General features: G+C 44.2%; 1 pseudogene; it reads right to left on the bottom strand.

The window, feature by feature from the left end:
- LOC136470129 (DNA glycosylase/AP lyase ROS1-like) overlaps positions 1 to 11338 on the bottom strand; it is a 13680-nt pseudogene extending 2342 nt beyond the window's left edge.
- Between the last annotated feature and the right edge of the window lie 7886 nt (positions 11339 to 19224).

The raw sequence follows: 19224 nt of genomic DNA, 5'->3' as shown, positions 1-19224 counted from the left end.
CATGGGGAAAAAGAGGAATAAGAAGGGTACAAAAAAGGTGGTACAAGAATGTCAGCCCCCAGAGGACACTCCATTAGGCAATGATGCAAAGCAGAGAAGAATTCCTGTCTTGGTAATGTGGTACCTGCCAGTGACTGACCGCTTGAGATGTATCTTCCTAAACCCTAAAGAAGCCACACTCATGATATGGTGGGATGATAAGCGCAAGGTGGATGATGATAAGATTGCACACCCGGCTAATTGTAGTCAGTGACAAAGGTTCGATGAGAAGCACAAAGAATTCAGCGATGACCCAAAGAATGTACGGTTTGGCTTGAGCACCGATGGAATGAATTCCTTCAATGAGAGGATGAAAGCTCTAGTTTAGTTTTGGTGAATTGATGAAACCCTAAGTGCTAACCTAGTTTATCAAGTGATCATGAGATAAGTAGCACACTCCAAGTTGTGAAGCAAACAAAGATCATAGCATGATGAAGATGATGCCATGGTGATGATCAAGTGCTTGAACTTGGAAAGAAGAAAGAGAAAAACAAAAAGCTCAAGGCAAAGGTATAAACCATAGGAGCTATTTTATTTTGGTGATCAAGACACTTAGAGAGTGTGATCGCATTTAGGTTTGATAGCCGTACTATTAAGAGGGGTGAAACTCGTATCGGAATGCGGTTATCAAAGTGCCACTAGATGCTCTAACTCATTGCATATGCATTTAGGATCTAGTGGAGAACTAACACCCTTGAAAATGTTTGTGAAAATATGCTAACACATGTGCACAAGGTGATACACTTGGTGGTTGGCACATTTGAGCAAGGGTGAAGAAGTTAGAGGTGAAATAGAGTTGGTCGCAAAGATGCTGGCGTCGGTCAACTGACCGGATGCTGGGTCGCTCAGCGACCGGATGCTGAAGTGCTGCGTCTGGTCGTATTGTCGGTCGGCATAGTAAGAAGTCACAGTGTGACCACATGCTTGCAGGGTCTGGTCGAGCATGACCGGACGCGTCCGGTCGGCAAAAATCGGTTTTGGAACCTTACTATGAACGACCGGTCACTGGGTGTTCAGCGTCCGGTCAACTCAGGCGCAGTGTCCAATCAAGACTGATGACCGTTGAAGTCGGGACACGTGGCTGACTACGAGCGATCGAAAGCTGGGGGCTCAGCGTCTGGTCAACTGACCGGAGTGTCCGGTCAGCCCGTGTTATGCTCAGTGAAGGGGTACAATGGCTCTATTTTGTGGAGGCATCTATTTAAGCCCCCTGGCCGTTTGAAGCTCACATCTTTGGCCATTTGCATTGACATAGCAACCTTGTGAGCTTAGCCAAAGCCCTCCCACTCATCTCCATCATTGATTCATCTTCTTTGTGAGATTGGAAGTGAATCCAAGTGCATTGCTTGAGTGATTGCATCTAGAGGCACTTGGTGTTCGTGTTTCACTGTGGATTTCGCTTGTTACTCTTGGTGGTTGCCGCCACCTAGACGGCTTGGAGCAGCGAGGATCATCGAGCGGAGGGTGATGATTGTCTCCGGCTTCGATCGTGGTGATTGTGAGGGGTTCTTGACCTTTTCCCCGGCAGAGAGCCAAAAGGTACTTTAGTGAATTACTTGTGGCTTATGTGATCCTCATCTTGTGTTGGTTGTGCGGCACCCTATTGAGGGTTTGGCGTGTGAAGCCAATTAGCGCGTGAAACTCCAAGTGAGTGAATCTCCACAACGAGGAGTAGCTTGCCGGCAAGCAAGTGAACCTCGGTAAAAAATCATTGTGTTCATCATTGATTCCGAGGTGATTGGTCTTTATTGTTATTCATCCTTGTGATTGTTTGGTTCCTTCATATACACGGCGGTATAACCTTCTTGATCACTCTCTTTACATTACCGCAAACTAGTTATCAAGCTCTTTAGTGTAGCTAATTGTGAGAGCTTGCTTGCTTGGTTGGTGTGGCTCTTTAGTTAGTCTTTGAGAGCACACTAACATAGGGTAGTGTCATAGCTATTGAGTGAATAGATTCTATCTAAACTAGAATTGTGATAGGTGGCTTGCATTTTGAGTAGGCTAGCGCAACACTTGCTTCGCCTCATAATTGTCTAACCATTTTGTTAAGTGTTGTTGTAGAATTTTTTATTAGGCTATTCACCCCCCCTCTAGCCATTAGGACCTTTTAGAGGATGAGCGACCACATCACTTGGCCAGTGATCTTGACTATGTACAACATCCCAACGTGGTTGTGTCAGAAGAGAAAGTACATTCTCCTCGCTGGACAAGATGGAGTAGAGAAAAGGAGAGTAGAGGCAACAGCCACAGAGATGGATATTGAGGCCTCTGCTCCACAACCACAAGACACAACCAAGACTACCAAGCCTAAGACGAAACGAGGGGATAGAAAAGAAAATCAATATCCAGATAAGGCATGCTATGTGATAACGGAGGTTGGGCTAGCAGGGGAGATCCTTGAGCCAAAGGAATTAAGAGGATGATTCCATAATGCGATCAGGGCCCTAGTAAAAGATAAATTAAACCCAACAATCCCTAACTGGAAAGAGGTACCAGAGAAGAAAAATGATGAACTATGGGATAGGCAGCTGAAGCTCAATTTTAGAATGCAAGTGCACATTGTAAAATAAATGCCAAGTGTGAAAGTCGGGTATATAGACCCTCAAGCTATAGCACAAACAAATTTTAATCACCCTAAACAGTGGAAACTAGATGACAAAGAGCTAGCCGCTGGAAAGACCCTTCGGGAGAAAGAGCACATTCGTACGAAAAAACTAAGGGAAGAGTCTCTTAAGGTTTCGGCATATATTGCCCTGGCTTTTTAAATTCTCCAACAGCACTCTACTATATGGCCACCATACAACTTCGAGTAAGTTCAACTCTATACTTAAAGTTTTGTTTGATATATTTTATTTGATGCAAAAGAGTTTATCTAGTTCTATGATTAAATTCATGCAGCAACCATTGGATTTGTATAGGCGTCGATGTCAGGAGGAGCATGACATGGGTCTTTGATTCAATAGATAGGGACCCGGTGACATACAAAGACTTCATATCGATTCTCAAGACGTATACATATCAACAATCCTCATTAGCTTATATGTTTGTATACATACTTGTAACATTCACTTTTGGATACTAACAAGTTATATTTGCTAAACTAATTCGAACAGGGCATTTAGGTTCTATGTCACTAAACATCACGGAAGGCATGATCCAGTAAGGAAAGAAAAACTGGCTGTAAAAACACTATGTGTGGTAAGTGTAACTTACTTCTTCGGTACTCCATTACATGACTGTCAAAAGCATTACTTAACATTTTTATATGCAAAACACACGGTGCCCCCCAGCAGAAGCTTGGGAGCGTACATTGTGGATACTATGTATGTTCTATGATGAGTAACACCGGTGCCTACAGGAGACACCCCTTAAGGGTAAGTTTGAACCTCTTCACCTGTAGTATAAAAACTTCGTACATGGTATGAAATACTAAACCAAAACTTGTTCTCTTATAGTGAAAAGAAGAGAAAAAAATAAAAAAGAGACCCATACAAGGATGACCAACTCTTAGAGCTCGTCGACGAACTTTGCAACTTCATATTGGACTAGATTGTACACGTCAAAGGCACCTACCATGACCGAGAGTCTGACTTAGGTAGAAATCCTCAGTACCAACACATTCGTGAGACTGAAAGGCTAGCTCTAGGCCGTTGATAACAAAGTGTATGGAATTTGACATTGGTTTTACCTTATGAATTATGTCTATTTAATAATGGATTGTATATATTCTTGTGAATTGGACTTGTAATTATAGTTTATATAATACTTTTGTGCTTGTAGTTTATATAATACTCTTGAGCGAACGCGGTTCGGAACGTTGGTCGTGGGACGTTGAGCGAACGTGGTTCGGAACGTTGATCGCTCACTCGTAACGCGAACGTGGGAATACGCGGAAACAAACAGGGCGGTTCTAGTTGAATTTGAATTGTAAATTTGAAAAAAAATTAACGAAAAAATATACTGTAGGGACGGTTTTAGACTGAACCGCCCCTACAAACAGGTATTATAGGGGACAGTTGTAGATACTACAGCAGCCCCTACAAATCAATTTGTAGGGACGGTCTGGGAACCGTCCTTACTAATACATGATTTGTAGAGACGGTTTAGTAGGGGTGGCTGACCAAACCGCCCCTACAAATGGTCTTAAGCCGCTCCTACGAATGATATCTGTAGTAGTGTAACCTTAATACATTGGATCTAATATATGGAATGCAATCCTTATAATCTGGAAAAATTCTGGAATACAACTTCCTAATTCTCATAACTTTAATGGTCAAGCAACAAACTGCGTAAAAAGGTGGACCCACGTTACTGTGCATGGGACTGGAGAAGTCGTGGCTGGCTTTGCTCGCTTAACTGGCTGGTTTCCTGACATTCCTTACGATAATTCAGAGCACCCATCTTTCATACTGTCGCAAATGTGATAACTTACAGGAGCACTCTCTTTTCTTTTGGTTTATTATCATCTGATTGGTTCTTTGAATAGGTTTAGTTATGTTGTTAGTAATTAATTTTTGAAAATCTAATCTAAACTAATGGTATCTGATAATACCTATTTGTTATAATATATATTATTAGTTAAATGGATGCTAAGTTTAAATGGCATACAGTTATACAAATACTTAAGGCACAGTCTACAAACAACAGTATAAATCATGAACATACCTGGCAAGTAAACTATTGAAATATATACAACTTGCACTGAAAGGATAAGCTCTGCAGTTTGGATCTTGTTTTATGCACATTACCTGCATCATGAAATCAATCAACCACAGCCAGAGTTGAAAAATATCCATAGCAAAACAAAATATAACTCACTTAGAATATATCGTACCTTTCCAAAAGTTATCATAAGACAGTGCAGTTCATACCTATTTTTGTACAGGTAGTCAGATGGATATGCTTAGAGACTAAGAGTAACGGTGAAGTGCTCTAATCTTCAAAAGAGATTGTGGACTTACAGCTTTTCCTTATCAATGGTGCACAATCGAGGCCATAAGTACATTTGTACATCATCCAAGAGCGGATATCTTCACGAAACAAAAAAAAGGAAATATGGAGAAAATTGTTATTATAACAAAAAAATAAGGAGAAAATTGTTACAATGGTATTCACATATTCAACCTAGACAAATCTTACAAGTTAATTAGATGGAAATCAGCACCGTTTAAGTGCTGAAGCTTGACCCATCATCCTAGCCTTGTTACTATGGGAGCTACGTTGACATCAACCTGAAATAAGCATGGAGTCAGCGTTCGCGCTTGACCGTATTTTCTATAGAATGACAAAGTATAACTTACTGGAAATGCTCTATGCCTCAATGACAAAAGGCAAAGGCAGTCAACACTTTTCACTCCAAACCCATGTATACTGAGCAGATTTTTTCTAGTGCCAAGAAAAATAAAAAGAATAAGTAAATTTTGCGAGATGGAATTCTATTATGCAAGTAGATTGTATATAACTGTGGACGAGTTTGATTTTCTTGATTCATAACCTGGTAGCAGTTCCCTGCTAAAAATTCCATGACAATCCTCCGATAGTTCTTATACAGTTTTAGACAACCAATTGTTAAGTTGTACTGTGTCCACTAATACTGTTTTCCTAAAATAATCTAGGTGATAAAAGAAATACTTAACAAAGTTGTTTAATTTTTCACAGGCACAAATACAATAAAAAGGAATATTATTCTTTGAAGATATTTCCTTCAACAACAGCCACCACAAAGAATAGAGCAAAATGGTGAAACAATAGGCAGTAGTATATGTACTATGAGCGAAGCCATACTTGGCTTTTTCACGTGATATAAATCTAAGCCAATCCAGGTCAAAGCTTCCATCTTGAGCTTTCTGTACATGATCGAGAAATTACTGTAAAAAGGTAAAAGAATGCTTTTAGCACTTTCATCCCAAGAATAAGAAAGATAAATATGATGACAGGCTAGAAACCCTAGTAAGTGATAAAACTAATATTTCAATCACATCGTTGATAATCTTGTGGTTGTAAAATAGAGAAATACATATGGTTGTATTGAATAAAGAGTCACTGTAGATGATACAAGATGTATCAGTCATTTTCGTTAAAACCACCTAATATTAAACAGATACTACTACATCCATTCCCATACTTATAAAATGGAGGCCCACGTGTCGCCCCCACGCAGGGGACACGGGAGGCGACCCAAACCCTAGACGCATCTCTTCCTTCCCTCCCTCTCTCCAGCCACGCCGTCGCCGGAGCAGACCACCGGCATGCCCGTGCAGCTTGCCAGGAGGGCAGCGGCGAGGCTCTTCTTCGCGGTGGAAGCTGCGACGATCGGGGACGAGCTTGCGTGCAGCGTCGTGGGACACGGCGAGGTCGCTGAGGCTGGTGGCGGCGCTGGCGTCTTCAGCAGCGATCTGGGGCAGTCTCCTCGCTTCGGCGTTCGGATGCGGCGGTCCAAGGACCGAATTCATGCGGATCCCCGGCAGGCCGCGCCTGGCCGGGCGCTGGGCGACGGTGGCAGCGGCTCCTGTCCATGACGCCGGGTAGTCGCCGGATCCGCGGGTACGACGCCCGTGGTGCGAGGCGCTGCGCCCAGGGGCACGCGCGGTGGCGGCTGCGTCGACCTGGGGCGGGTCTCTTCCTCTTCCTCACGCTCGGCAGTTGTTGGCGGCGTGCGCAATAGCGGGACGGCGGGGCGTGCCCTCGCGTGAGCCACGTGGGGCTCGGCGGGGCCACCTGTTGCGGCTGCGGTGACGCTGGCCAGTGCCTGTGCAGGCGGCGGGCGGTGGTGGGGGCTCCTTCTTCCTCCTCCGCTTCCCCCTTTCCTCCTCGACCATGGCGTGGAGGCAGCGGCACCAGCCAGGACACTGGGTCTGGCGCCCTGACGGCCAGATCCGATGCCCCCAGGGCAGGGGGTGGCGCCCGTGGTGGGGCATGCGCCTGACGGTGGCTGGCAGAGGTCGGCAGCGTCGACGGCGGGTGCTTAAGCCGACGACGACAGCTAGCGACGGCTTCGGCGTGCGGCAGGGTGACGCGCGTGGCAGGGTAAGTCCAGCTCTGCATGTTGCCCGGTCAGAGGGGTGGCAGCCAACGCAGCTGTGCGGCTGCTGTGAGTAGCCGGCGCGTCGATGCCCCTCTGGAGGGGCTTCTGCGGGATGGCAGTGACGACGACGGTGGCGACAGGCTAGGGTCCGGCATCTTGGCTCGATGTATGTGCTAGGGGCACCTTGGGCGAAAGCCTTGGCGACGGCGACACCTGTGGACGCCGATTTCCTTGTTGGGGGTGTCGTGTTCTCGTGCCCCCCAGCCATGTCTTCCACGAGTGGAAACCCGGTCCATTCCTGGACAAGCGACGGCGGCGCAATAGGCGTCGTACCCTTCCTGAAGGCGTCACTGTGGAAATTCATCTCGGTCGTGACGTCTCCTTCGGCAAATGTCCTCTGCCTCTCGGCGCCCGGTTGACGCGAGACGACGAGTTCTGCATCGTGAAGTCGGAGCTGCTGCATCAGGGGATGTAGCTTGGCAACGATGACTCGGGCCGAACCCTCCTTCTCCGACGGCTGGATTTTAGCTTTAGAGGCTCGGCAATCGCCATGGGCGGGGCGTGGGATCAAGGCAGGAAGTCGGAGCTGCTCTTCGCGAAGCCGTTGAGCTCGGCAACGATGACCTGTTGCAGCCCACTGCTTCGGGCCTGTTGGTCTGACATCTTAGGATGGGTCGTCGGTGTTTTGCTATGGGAAGTCGGAGCTGCTGGCTGCTTTGCAACCATGCTCGACAACGATGACTCATGATAGTGTGTACTCTACCACGTTGCATGGGTGGGCTAGCCTTTCGTGGTGTTTGGCGCCACGTTTGACTACCTTTGCTTGTATATAAACTTCATTCGTCTTAAGTGAAAGGCAGAGCTCCTGCCATTGTTTTTAAAAAAATACTTATAAAATGCCAAGCATCAAAATGTAATATGCCTTCCAACATTAAGTATTGTAAGTATATGCCAATTAAAATGCATAGATTAACATCAAATTTTGCAGCGACCAGCAAACTCATAACAATGCTCTTATAACACTTGAACAGCCTATCACGGAGACTAGAGTTCTCACATTTTCTTCCTATAAGAGTTCATTTACCTGCTTCAGTTGGCATAAAAAATCATAACATATGGATGAAGTATATGTTTTGATGAAATAAATAATTTAAGCAAATAAATGTGTACAGTATTAATAAAAACAGCCAACAATAAAAAAATCTCAGAAAATATCTGTGCACGGTGACTCTCCTGGGAAAGAACAGAACAAAAGATTGATATTTAATCAATTTGAGGTTTAGATTATAATATTATGACAGGCATGTGATGCACAAAGCTCATTCCGCTAAATACACATTTAAAAGAAACAACTCCATCTGAAGAAAGTTTCCCGTTCACAGAAATTTTGGATACAATTTTAGAAATTTATTCTTGCAACAAAAATGTTGGATATAACTTTATAAATATAATTTCGCTACAATTTTTTAATAGGATTACAAATGTTGAGCATTAACTTTTTCAAAGATGAGTGCATTCATCACTTGGGGTAATATAGTTATAAATATAGTGATGCCACAAAAAACTTGGACAAAATATTAGAAATAAGTAGATGGCAGTTTTTGTCTTGCAATAACATACCCGTATCCGCACAGACAAAATGTTATGCTGCCCCCCTGCATGCAATGCATTTTGCGACCTCAGAAAATGGCGCATTTAGAACTGATTCCCAATCTACAACATCACTTGTTTCAGTTCGACTTTTGCCATTGTATCCTTTTTTATATGCTTCCTCCCGTAACTCTTTCCAATTAGATGCTGTGTCTGGTTGTCGTAGTGAAGCTAAGATCTTTTTCAAGTTTGCTTCAGTGCATACTGGATTTCCAGATTTATCCTTCACTAAGTTCATAAGGTCACTGTTCCAAGTAGAAATGTTTTTCTCCTTCATACTAGCAGCGAAATTCCCTATAAGTCTATTGTAGTCTTCATCTTCACCATAATGCCCTTTCACCTCTGTATCATAGTCAACTTCTTCCTCAGAATCAACGTATCCATCAAAATGTGAATCGACGAAGTCAAACATATCAAATGCTTCATTTGAGTTCCTTGGAGGAAACTTTGCCGCTAGGTTCATAAAAGCTTGGCTGTTTTCCATGGATAAGGAACGAAAAATGTAGGAAAGTGGAAAAAAGAGGAAATTAGTTCTGGTATAAAACATATGAACATTCTAAAATCATATTTATGGATCCTCATTTTGCCTTGATAAATTATCAGCAGAATCCTGTGTAAGGAAAGTACCAACCGCAGAATCAATTAGGGATCCTCCCCACTGAGAATATTTTCTAGGCCCTGATGAAAGCAATTAAGAAATAAGAAACCATTTCATACTCATGTATCCCATAGAGACAGTAGGTTGTATGGCTTACTGATCCGATAAAACTAACTACTGTAGAAGCAAGACATGATTTTTATTCATAAAAATGTAACACTGTTGACAGCCAGGCAACATGTGTTTGCTTCTCCATAGGTCTTCCCAATGTCTATGTTTGAATAACTGATGTTTGCTTAGAAAAAAATTGCATGCACACATTATTGGATCTTTGGTCACAATTTAGAAGCTCACATATGTACAATCTAAAAGAAGGAAAGAGAAATAGAGGAGTGGCATCTCAGTGAATAACTTCAACAAATGAAGTTAATGTCTCACTGGAAGAACTATTTCTTGATCTAGGCAAAAAATTATCTACAAGATTTTTTTATTTTGTTCTGAGAAATATGAAATTGACTTAACTCTGAATTTCATTTTATCAGTTCACAATGCTTAGAGTTTTGTCAAGAAATCATTTTTCCTATTGACTCCACAAGATATTTTTCATTCTAGCTTTTTGACACAAATGGAGAAAAACTAAGCTTATGGAGTGACCTGCAATAGTGCAAGATTTCCTAAGCTTTTTAGACAAGTTAGATTAGAAGGCATTTTTTTGTGTTGTCACTTTTTATTAAAGGTAATGTGATCCTCTTTCTTGCATTTTGTATTTTGACACACGAAAGCATAAAAAGGGCAAGAATAATTACCTATTAGATCAAACATTTCAGCAATGAATATATCCACATATTGTTCAAACGTGCGCCGTGTTGTATCCCATTCAGGTCCGCTGCCAATATCAAACCCTTCAAAACTCTCACTGTCGCTCCTATCCCACTTTGTAAGAACAGCAAACACCCTCAATATTTCATCAGTAAGGCCCAAAACCTTAGCTTGCAGTTTCCCATGATTTTGAGGGCATGGGATATCAAGTTCTGTTGAATACCGAAGTGGCTCAAGTGCAAAGGATGCCGCCTGGTAAGGCAAAAGTGCCAGCTGACCACTTTCCCTGTGTCCTACCATAAGTTTCCTCTTCTTCCCTCTCTTGCTCCTCTTGCGCGTAGTCGGTTCACTGTTTAAACCATGAATCTTGGCAAGGGACTTCAAGTTACCCATCAGCTTGGCTCTGCTGACACATGTTTTACATTCTGATGAATCCAAATCCAACTTGCGTCTTGCACTATTAGACCTGGCAGCAGCAACACGTTGATTACCATCCTCTGGCATTTTCTTCTTATTCTTCTTGACTGTACTGGGCGTGGTCACCTTGGGCTTCATCACTTTATCTTTGGCCACTTTGAGCCGCTGAACCCCCTTGGTCGACTTCTTCCCCCACCTCCGAGGTGTGGGCTCCACCTTCCCGGAGGAGTATGGGCAGGAGAAGCAGCACCTGCATCGCTGCCACTAGCAACACCTTCTTCCTGGTGCTGCTGCTGCTCTTGCTGTGCAAGATTGCCAGAGGACTCGCCCACCAGTGGAGGCAAGGTGCTGGACTCCTGCGTGCCCACCGGATCACAGTCCACTTGGGCCGTTTAGTTCCCTTCAAAGTTTTAAGGTTTTTCATTTTCTTTCCATCACATTAATTTTTGGACGCTTGCATGGAGCATTAAATGTAGGTAAAAAAAATAACTAATTGCACAGTTTAGTTGGAAATCACGAGATGAATTTTTTGAACTTAGTTGGTCCACGATTGGACAATATTTACCAAATAAGACGAAAATGTTACTATTGATCAGGTTGAAATTTTCTTCAATCAAAACGAGGCCTTGGCCCAAATCCTCCGGCACGGCGGACTGAGAATGTTCCTGGGCATGCGACGGCACCGAGGCCAGGCAGTCGCTGTCCACCTTTCTGGGGCCAGCAGCCACGCTGGTGTACAGAGCAGTGCAGCAAGAGCCATCTGTCCACGACATTGGCTTGCGGACAATGTCGTGTGTCGCCGGCGATATCCCCAGCTGACGCCCTGATCCAGAAAAAAAAATTCCATAAGCTTACGGGCAGTGTTATTATTATGCTTAAAAACTAAACGGTAAACAGTTAAACCATCGTGGCCGTTTAAGCGGTAAAACAACCTTTTAATAAAAAAATGATATACGGTCAATTAATAAAAGAAGAAAACTAACGGTCCCTAGATGGATTAAACGGTCGATTAATACTAACGGTCCCTAGCAGACTAAATGGTCGGTTAAACAGAAACGACGTACTAACAGTACCTAGACAGACTAAACGGTCGATTAAACGGAAACGACGTACTAACTGTTCTCAGACGGACTAAACAGTCGAGTAGCTACAGGAATCACACGCTTCGCGAGAAAAAAAATTTCAATTTTTCTCCGACTCGGCTAGATGGCTACTCTCCCTGACTCCGTTAGCACAGACACCGCATATTGACTGACAAATACTCAAATTTTATAAGACTTTTAAAGATGCATTGCTTTTATTATTTATGTATATCGAAGTACATACATTGCTTTTACTACAAATGTATATCTAAGTACATAGCTTATATCTACAAAAGCCAAAACAAGGAGTAATAGATTGCAGCACAAGAACACCAAAACGAGCAATCCAAGTGAGCTAACAAGTGCAAGAGCATAAAAAACAACGGATGTTGTCGATAAAATATATTCGGCAGTCCACCGAGGGGGTATTCCACGATGGTAGATTTGTCGTAGAGGTGCGCATAATCAAGAACAAGAAGGCAACAGAGACACAAGAGTTAGACAGGTTCGGGCCATCAGCACGACGTAATACCCTACTCCTGTGGTCTGTTGGTTTGTATTGACGATCGTATGGTATTGCCTGTGTTTTGAGGGGGTCCTTGCCCGCCTTATATAGTCTGGGGGGTAGAGTTACAAGTCGGTTAGATCTAGGAGATAACCAGAAAGTAATAATAGATTACAGAAATCATGGGATCGAACGTATCCTAACAGATCTCGTAGTATCTTTAGGATATCTTCCCGGTGTCTTACGGGACGTGCCGAGCAACGTCGTGCTCCGAAAGGCTTCGTCTTGTGGGCTGGACCACCCCTAGGGGCACAGCCCATGTAGTCTGTCGTGGGTATCCGGGGTCGTACCCCCCTCACAGCTAGTCCCTGAGCGCCTTGTATCCGCTGTGCAACACCGTCTTAAGCTTGTCCGAGCAGGTGTAAACAAAGCCGAGCAGTCAGACTCATAGTCCTACCACTCTAATGAGTCACCGAGCAGTTGTGGACCATCGCCGAGCAGAGTATTCTAAGTAAGGCTTGCCAAAAGGATGTAAGGAGCTCAAGTTCAAAATAAAAAATTTCTTCATAGTGAACCAAGTGTGCCCACATAGATTCCGACCACAAGAATGGGAGATAATCTTCTTCAACTTCAGGAGGTACGGAGTCTTCTAGATCAAAGAAAACACACTCACCACAAGGTGAAGTGTGCCCACTTAGTCTCCGAGTCTAATAGTAGGTGATGTGGTCACGTGGTGCTAGGGTCCAGAAAGTAGAAGAAAGGCAGAAAACCAGCCATGCAGGCGACCAGTCCACGGGCTGAGCCCTGAAATAAAAAATGCACATTCACCGCATGGTGAAGTTTGCCCACTTAGTCCCCGAGCCTGACAGTAGGTGACGTGGTCACGCGGTGCCAGGGTCAGAAATAATAATAACCAGAAGAAGTCCCCAGTGTGGTGAGAAACCGAGTCATAATGATGACGTAGTCCTCGAGCCACTAGTGGAAATCTCAAAGAAATCAAATCGTGGAGAAAAAACTAGAATAATGGCTGTAAAGTAGAAATTGCTGAGCCTTGATGGTATTGCGGAGAAGTTGGTGAATATTCGGTATGCAGTTCCAAGTTGCGTCGAAGAATAGGTGATATGGGCCGCAGTTGCGTGGAAGCCCAGATAACGGCCCAGCACGCTGCTTCGGGGCATTCGGAAGGGCGCAAATCATGGTGCGGTTTCCCAAAACCCCTTGAATGCGAAAAGTGGAGAGGGTGCCTTTATTACTGCGTCATCGCACTCCGCGCTCCCACCTTTGCCACTCTGCCACTTCGCCTTCCTCCTTGCCCTCACGCTCCCCCATTCGCATTCACGCGCGCTTCCACCACTAGTCCCAATCCAGATCTGAGAGATGGCGCCGAAGAGGGGAGGTGGTAGCCCGAAGAAGGCGGCCGTCGGAGCAAGCCGTGATAAGGAATGGGTGCCGTCACTCATGGGGGATATGGATCTCAACGAGATGGTGGAGGTGGGTGTCGGTGCGGGACCCACGGGATACCCTGCAAGAAAGGGAGAAGAACTAGCCTGACTAGGATTCTTCCCCTGTAATCTTAGTAGTAGTATTATCCTGTAATCCTACTAGGAACTCTCATTATAAACCGACTAGGACTCTGGCCTCCTGACTATATAAAGGAGGGCAGGGCTCCTTGAATCGGGAGTTCAAGAGAACAATTGTACACAACACAACACTTAACGATCAATCCAACGCAAAGGCTAACGCCGGCTGGACGTAGTGCTATTACTCGGTCCACGATCGAGGGCCTAAACCAGGATAAATCGACTGTCTCTTGTGTTAACCATCGAGTTTTGCATACGCTGAAGCCCGAACATACTGCCCCGGGTACCCCCATGGCAGGCTATCGATGGTCAAACATTGATAGCTAGCGCGCCAGGTAGGGGTCTTCGGCGATTTTGCATCCGAGAGCTCGATGGACCTCAACAACATGATCTTCTCGAAGGGATCAATCTTCATCTTCGGTTCATGGATCTGCGAGGCAGGCGACGATGGCAAGCTCCAAGGCCATCTCCTCGAAGATTCAGATCATCATCAGGACTCTTTCAGTTTGACGACAACGACAGATCAGCTTGTTGAAAGATTCGCGCAGCTCGCGATTTCCAATCCAACTCGGATTCCACGACTTCACGCATCCGATTCGAACTCAAGTTCCGCTTCTGACACGAAGTCTTATTCGAGTTCTTTCGGAAAACCGAGTTCTTTTCTGACAAAGCTCCGGAACATGACGTCAACCTATTAAGAATACTACTCAGAGTTCACTGGAAGTACTTCAAAGAAGTCGGGTCCTCTTCCGTTCGGACTCCACAACATGGCAACACCTTATCAGACATGGCACAAAGGATCCACCTATCCCGTGCTTAGAATGCCACTGAAAGGAGCCCAGGAAGGTCTCATTTTAACTATAACATCTCAAGACTACATCGTTCACTGGCCAGGTACCGTTCCTGAGGATGACGACACCCAACTAGTCGACGATACGACAACAGTAATTCTACCCTACCAAGAAGGAGATTCGATCTATGACCTTGAAACCTCTACTGAAGTTATCAACAGCTCTGGCTGTACGGAAATTAATGACGATCACAGAACAACTCACGCTAGAGAAGTATTGATGATTTGCCGTCCTCGATCACCATTGACCCCCCCAGAAGTATCCGACGTGAGGTCTTCAGATGAATCCGAATCCAACATATCACCATTTATCTAGGGGCACGATGGTGAGACTGAAAGTCAGAGGCAAGCGAGAGAAAGAAAGAATAAATTGAAACAAGGACATCAATGCAGTGCTAAGCAGCGAAAGGACACTTGGGTCAAATATGAGTCAGATCTAGCCGAGTATAATAGAAGAAAATCAGAGTGAGAAGTCGAAGAAGGACGAGCAGCAAATACACCCTACGATAAGATCCAAGAAGCACTAGAAGAACTCAGGGCAACTTCATATCCCAATGAAAAACAAGAATAGCTCCGGGACTTCCTCCGATCAACAGTCCTTAGGATGCACAATGGAAGAGCAACATCTCATGAACAGGAAGATCAAAATCAAAGAAAGTCCACTTTCAAAAGACTTGGACCAAGTGGAAGTCACAACGAAGAGAGCCGAAGAAATCATAGTCAAAACAACCAAGTCGAACAACCAAGAAAGGCCAGAAGCGAAATGCCTACTCGGACAGCCACACAGAACTACTCTCACCAAGATGACAGTTGGCAAGAAGGGGGCGCAGAATCAGAATATACAGAAGCCAGAACGCACGATAGATTCCCCTATTTTGCAAACAGACTTGCTTCGATACGACTACCTCACAAGTTCAAGCCGTCCAACCACTCCAAGTATGATGGCAAGACCGAACCAAAGCAGTGGCTCAGGATTTACTCACAATCGATTGAATTGGCCGGTGGGGACGATGACATAAAAACCTTGTTCTTTCCCATGGCCCTGGAAACCATGCCACTTCAATGGTTCGACAAACTGAATCCAGGATCAATCAGAAATTGGGAAGACTTGCAAAGAGCTTTTTGTGAAAATTTCGTAGGAATTATTACACATCCAATCACCCACGCAGAATTAAAAGGACTCAAGCAGAAGGGAGGGGAAAGTCTAAGAAATTACTATCGATGATTTGGTGAACTACGAGCTCAAGTACATGACATCACCCAAAGAGAAGTAATCGAAGCTTTTTCTCACGAAATCATGGCTAGGTGGCAATTTCAAGACTTCTGCAAAGAGAACCCAAGAAACAACGAAGAATTCAGAAGAACAGTAGAAAAGATGATTACTACAGAGGAGAAGACATGAGAAAGATTCCTGGATAGAAACAACAGAGACAACCCGGATAGACAAATTCATCGAAACAACAGATATCAGGAAAGAAAGTATGGTCTGGACAACACAGTAGCAATGGCTGACAAATCAAAGAAGTTTTCAAAACCCAGAAGATATGATGACATTGAGAACATACGTTGCCCCTTGCACCCCAACGGAAAGCATACCATCGGAAATTGCTACACCTTCAACGAAAGATACACTAGAAAAGATAGCAAGGGAAACAATAAAGAAGACAATCAGAAAAAAGAAGGAGACAACCTTAAAGACGAGGGATTCCAAAAATCTAGAGGGACAGTGGCAGTAATCTTTGCCAGGGTTCCAAATTCCATAAGCAAACATCAAGAAAAACTAGCGTTACGAACCATCATGGCAGCAGAACCTGCTACACCAAGATATCTCAATTGGTCAGAGTATCCAATCCAATTTTCAAGATAAGACCAATGGACTAGCGTAGGAAACGCAGGCCATTACCCACTGGTTCTAGATCCAACTATTGCCGGTCACTGTTACGAAAGTACTAATCGATGGAGGAGCCGAACTCAACATTATTTTTTCAGAAACTCTAAGGAAGATGGGACTACAACTCACCGGGATGATCACACCAACAAGTACACCTTTTTATGGCATAGTACCTGGCAAGGCAGCAATGCCACTTGGACAAATCACTCTACCAGTTACTTTTGGAACTCCCTCAAACTACCGTACAGAGTTCATCAAGTTTAAAGTCATAGACTTCAATTCATCATATCATGCAATCCTCGGGCGCCTGGCACTAGCAAAATTTATGGCAATACCGCATTATCCGTACCTATTGCTTAAGATGCCAAGGCCTAACGGTATTCTTTCTCTTCGGAGTGATTTCAAGCGCGCATTTGACTGTGATGTTCAGGCTATTCAAATTGCAGCAAGAGCGCAAGCAAACGATGGAAGAAAAGAAATAGCCACTATTGCTGTAGAAATAAGTCAAGAAGAACTAGAGATACCGGCTAAAAAGCCAAGCATCCTAGCACCACCAAAAGAAGCCGTCGTCAAGCAAATCGACCTGGGCACCGGTGACCCCTCAAAAATGGCAACCATCAGTGCACACCTATCAGCAAAATAGGAACTCGCGCTCACCAACTTTCTTCGGGACAACAAAGATATCTTCGCTTGGAAGCCGGCCGACATGCCAGGGGTCCCAAGAGAGTTGGCTGAGCATAGAATTGATATCAATGAAGGCTCCAAGCCTATGAAACAACGACTACAACGATTCTCTCCTGACAAGAAGGCAGCAATTAAAAAGGAAATTACAAAACTAATGGCAGCCGGATTCATTAGAGAAATCCTTCATCCAGATTGGCTAGCAAACCCAGTTCTAGTACAAAAAAAGAATACGAACGAATGGCGCATGTGTGTCGACTACACAGATCTCAACAAACACTACCCAAAAGATCTATTTGGGCTACCACGCATTGATCAGATAGTTGATTCAACGGCAGGATCTGCCCTATTATCCTTTCTGGACTGCTATTTCGGATATCACCAGATCGCATTAAAAGAACAGGACTAAAGCAAGACATCTTTCATCACTCCGTTCGACGCCTACTGCTACAAGACCATGTCGTTTGGACTCAAGAATGCTAGAGCCACTTACCAAAGAGCTATCCAAACATGCCTTGGAGATCAGATCGGTGAAAACATAGAAGCATACGTGGATGACGTGGTTGTAAAAACAAAGAACCCAGATGCACTGATTGAAGACTTAAAACAAACCTTCGAGAATATGAAAAGATGGAGGTGGAAATTGAACCCAAACAAGTGTGTATTCGGAGTTCCTTCAGGACAACTACTCGAATTCTTGGTCAGTCATCGCGGAATTGAAGCAAGCGCCAAGCAAATTCGAACCATAACAGAAATGGGCCCTCCTCGAAGTATCAAAGACATGCAGAAGCTAACAGGCTGCATGGCGGCACTAAATCGTTTCATATCAAGACTGGGCGAAAAAGGGTTACCTTTCTTTAAATTGCTAAAGAAGACAGACAAGTTCGAGTGGACATAAGAAGCCAATGAAGCTTTCAAGAAACTTAAGGAATACCTCACATCCTCACCAGTCCTAACACCTCTAAAGAAAGACGAAGACATGATGCTATACATTGCAGCAACTTCTACTGTAGTCAGCATGACAATAGTAGAAAGAGAAGAAGAAGGTCACGTATATAAGGTACAACAGCTAGTATACTACATCAGCGAAGTGCTGTCGGAATCAAAAATCTGGTACCCGCATGTGCAAAAACTACTCTACGCTCTACTGATCACTTCACGCAAGCTTCGCCACTATTTTGAAAGCCACAAGATTACCATGGTGACAGATTTCCCACTAGGAGACATCTTACACAACAAAGACGCAACTGGGCGCATTTCCAAGTGGGCAGTTGAACTCAGTGCTCTCAACATCGATTTCACCTCGCGGAAAGCAATTAAATCCTAAGCCCTTGCTGATTTTGTTGCCAAATGGACAGAAATTCAACAACCCGTGTCAAGCATCATCCTTGATCATTGGAAGATGTACTTTGATGGATCACTCAAGCTAGGCGGAGCCAGTGCAGGCGTCCTCCTAATTTCTCTGGACGGAAAACAACTCAAGTATGTCCTTCAGATATTATGGCAAGCTACCAACAATGAAGCAGAATACGAAGCTCTCATCCACGGGCTACGAGTGGCAATTACCCTTGGAATCAAGCGATTACTCATATACGGCGATTCGACAGTAGTCATCAACCAAGTCAACAAAGATTGGGATTGCACCAAAGAAAACATAGGTGCTTACTGTGCTGAAATCTGAAAACTCAAAAAACATTTCCAAGGATTAGAAATTCTACATGTCCTGTGGGATTCTAATATTGCGGCAGATATCCTCACCAAGCTTGGATCAGATAGGGCGAAGGTCCCACTTGGTGTATTCATAGAGGAGCTATCAGCTCCCTCTATCAAACAACCCAGTGAGATAACCCCTGAAATCTCAGCCAAAGACAACCAGATCTTGGTAATCACCACTTCATAGACCTAGGTCTTTATTGATTACATCAAAGAAAATAAGTTACCAGCAGAAAAACAGGAATCTACCCGAGTTGTTCGCAGAAGCAAGAATTACGTCCTAGTAGGAGACAAGCTATACAGAAGAGCCACATCATCAGTACTCCTAAAATGCGTCTCATTTGAAGAAGGCAAACAAATCCTAGACGAAAT

This window comes from Miscanthus floridulus, chromosome 8 (assembly GCF_019320115.1).
Source record: "Miscanthus floridulus cultivar M001 chromosome 8, ASM1932011v1, whole genome shotgun sequence".
In the NCBI taxonomy this organism is placed as follows: Eukaryota; Viridiplantae; Streptophyta; class Magnoliopsida; order Poales; family Poaceae; genus Miscanthus; species Miscanthus floridulus.
This window is presented reverse-complemented; position numbering and strand designations above follow the sequence as displayed.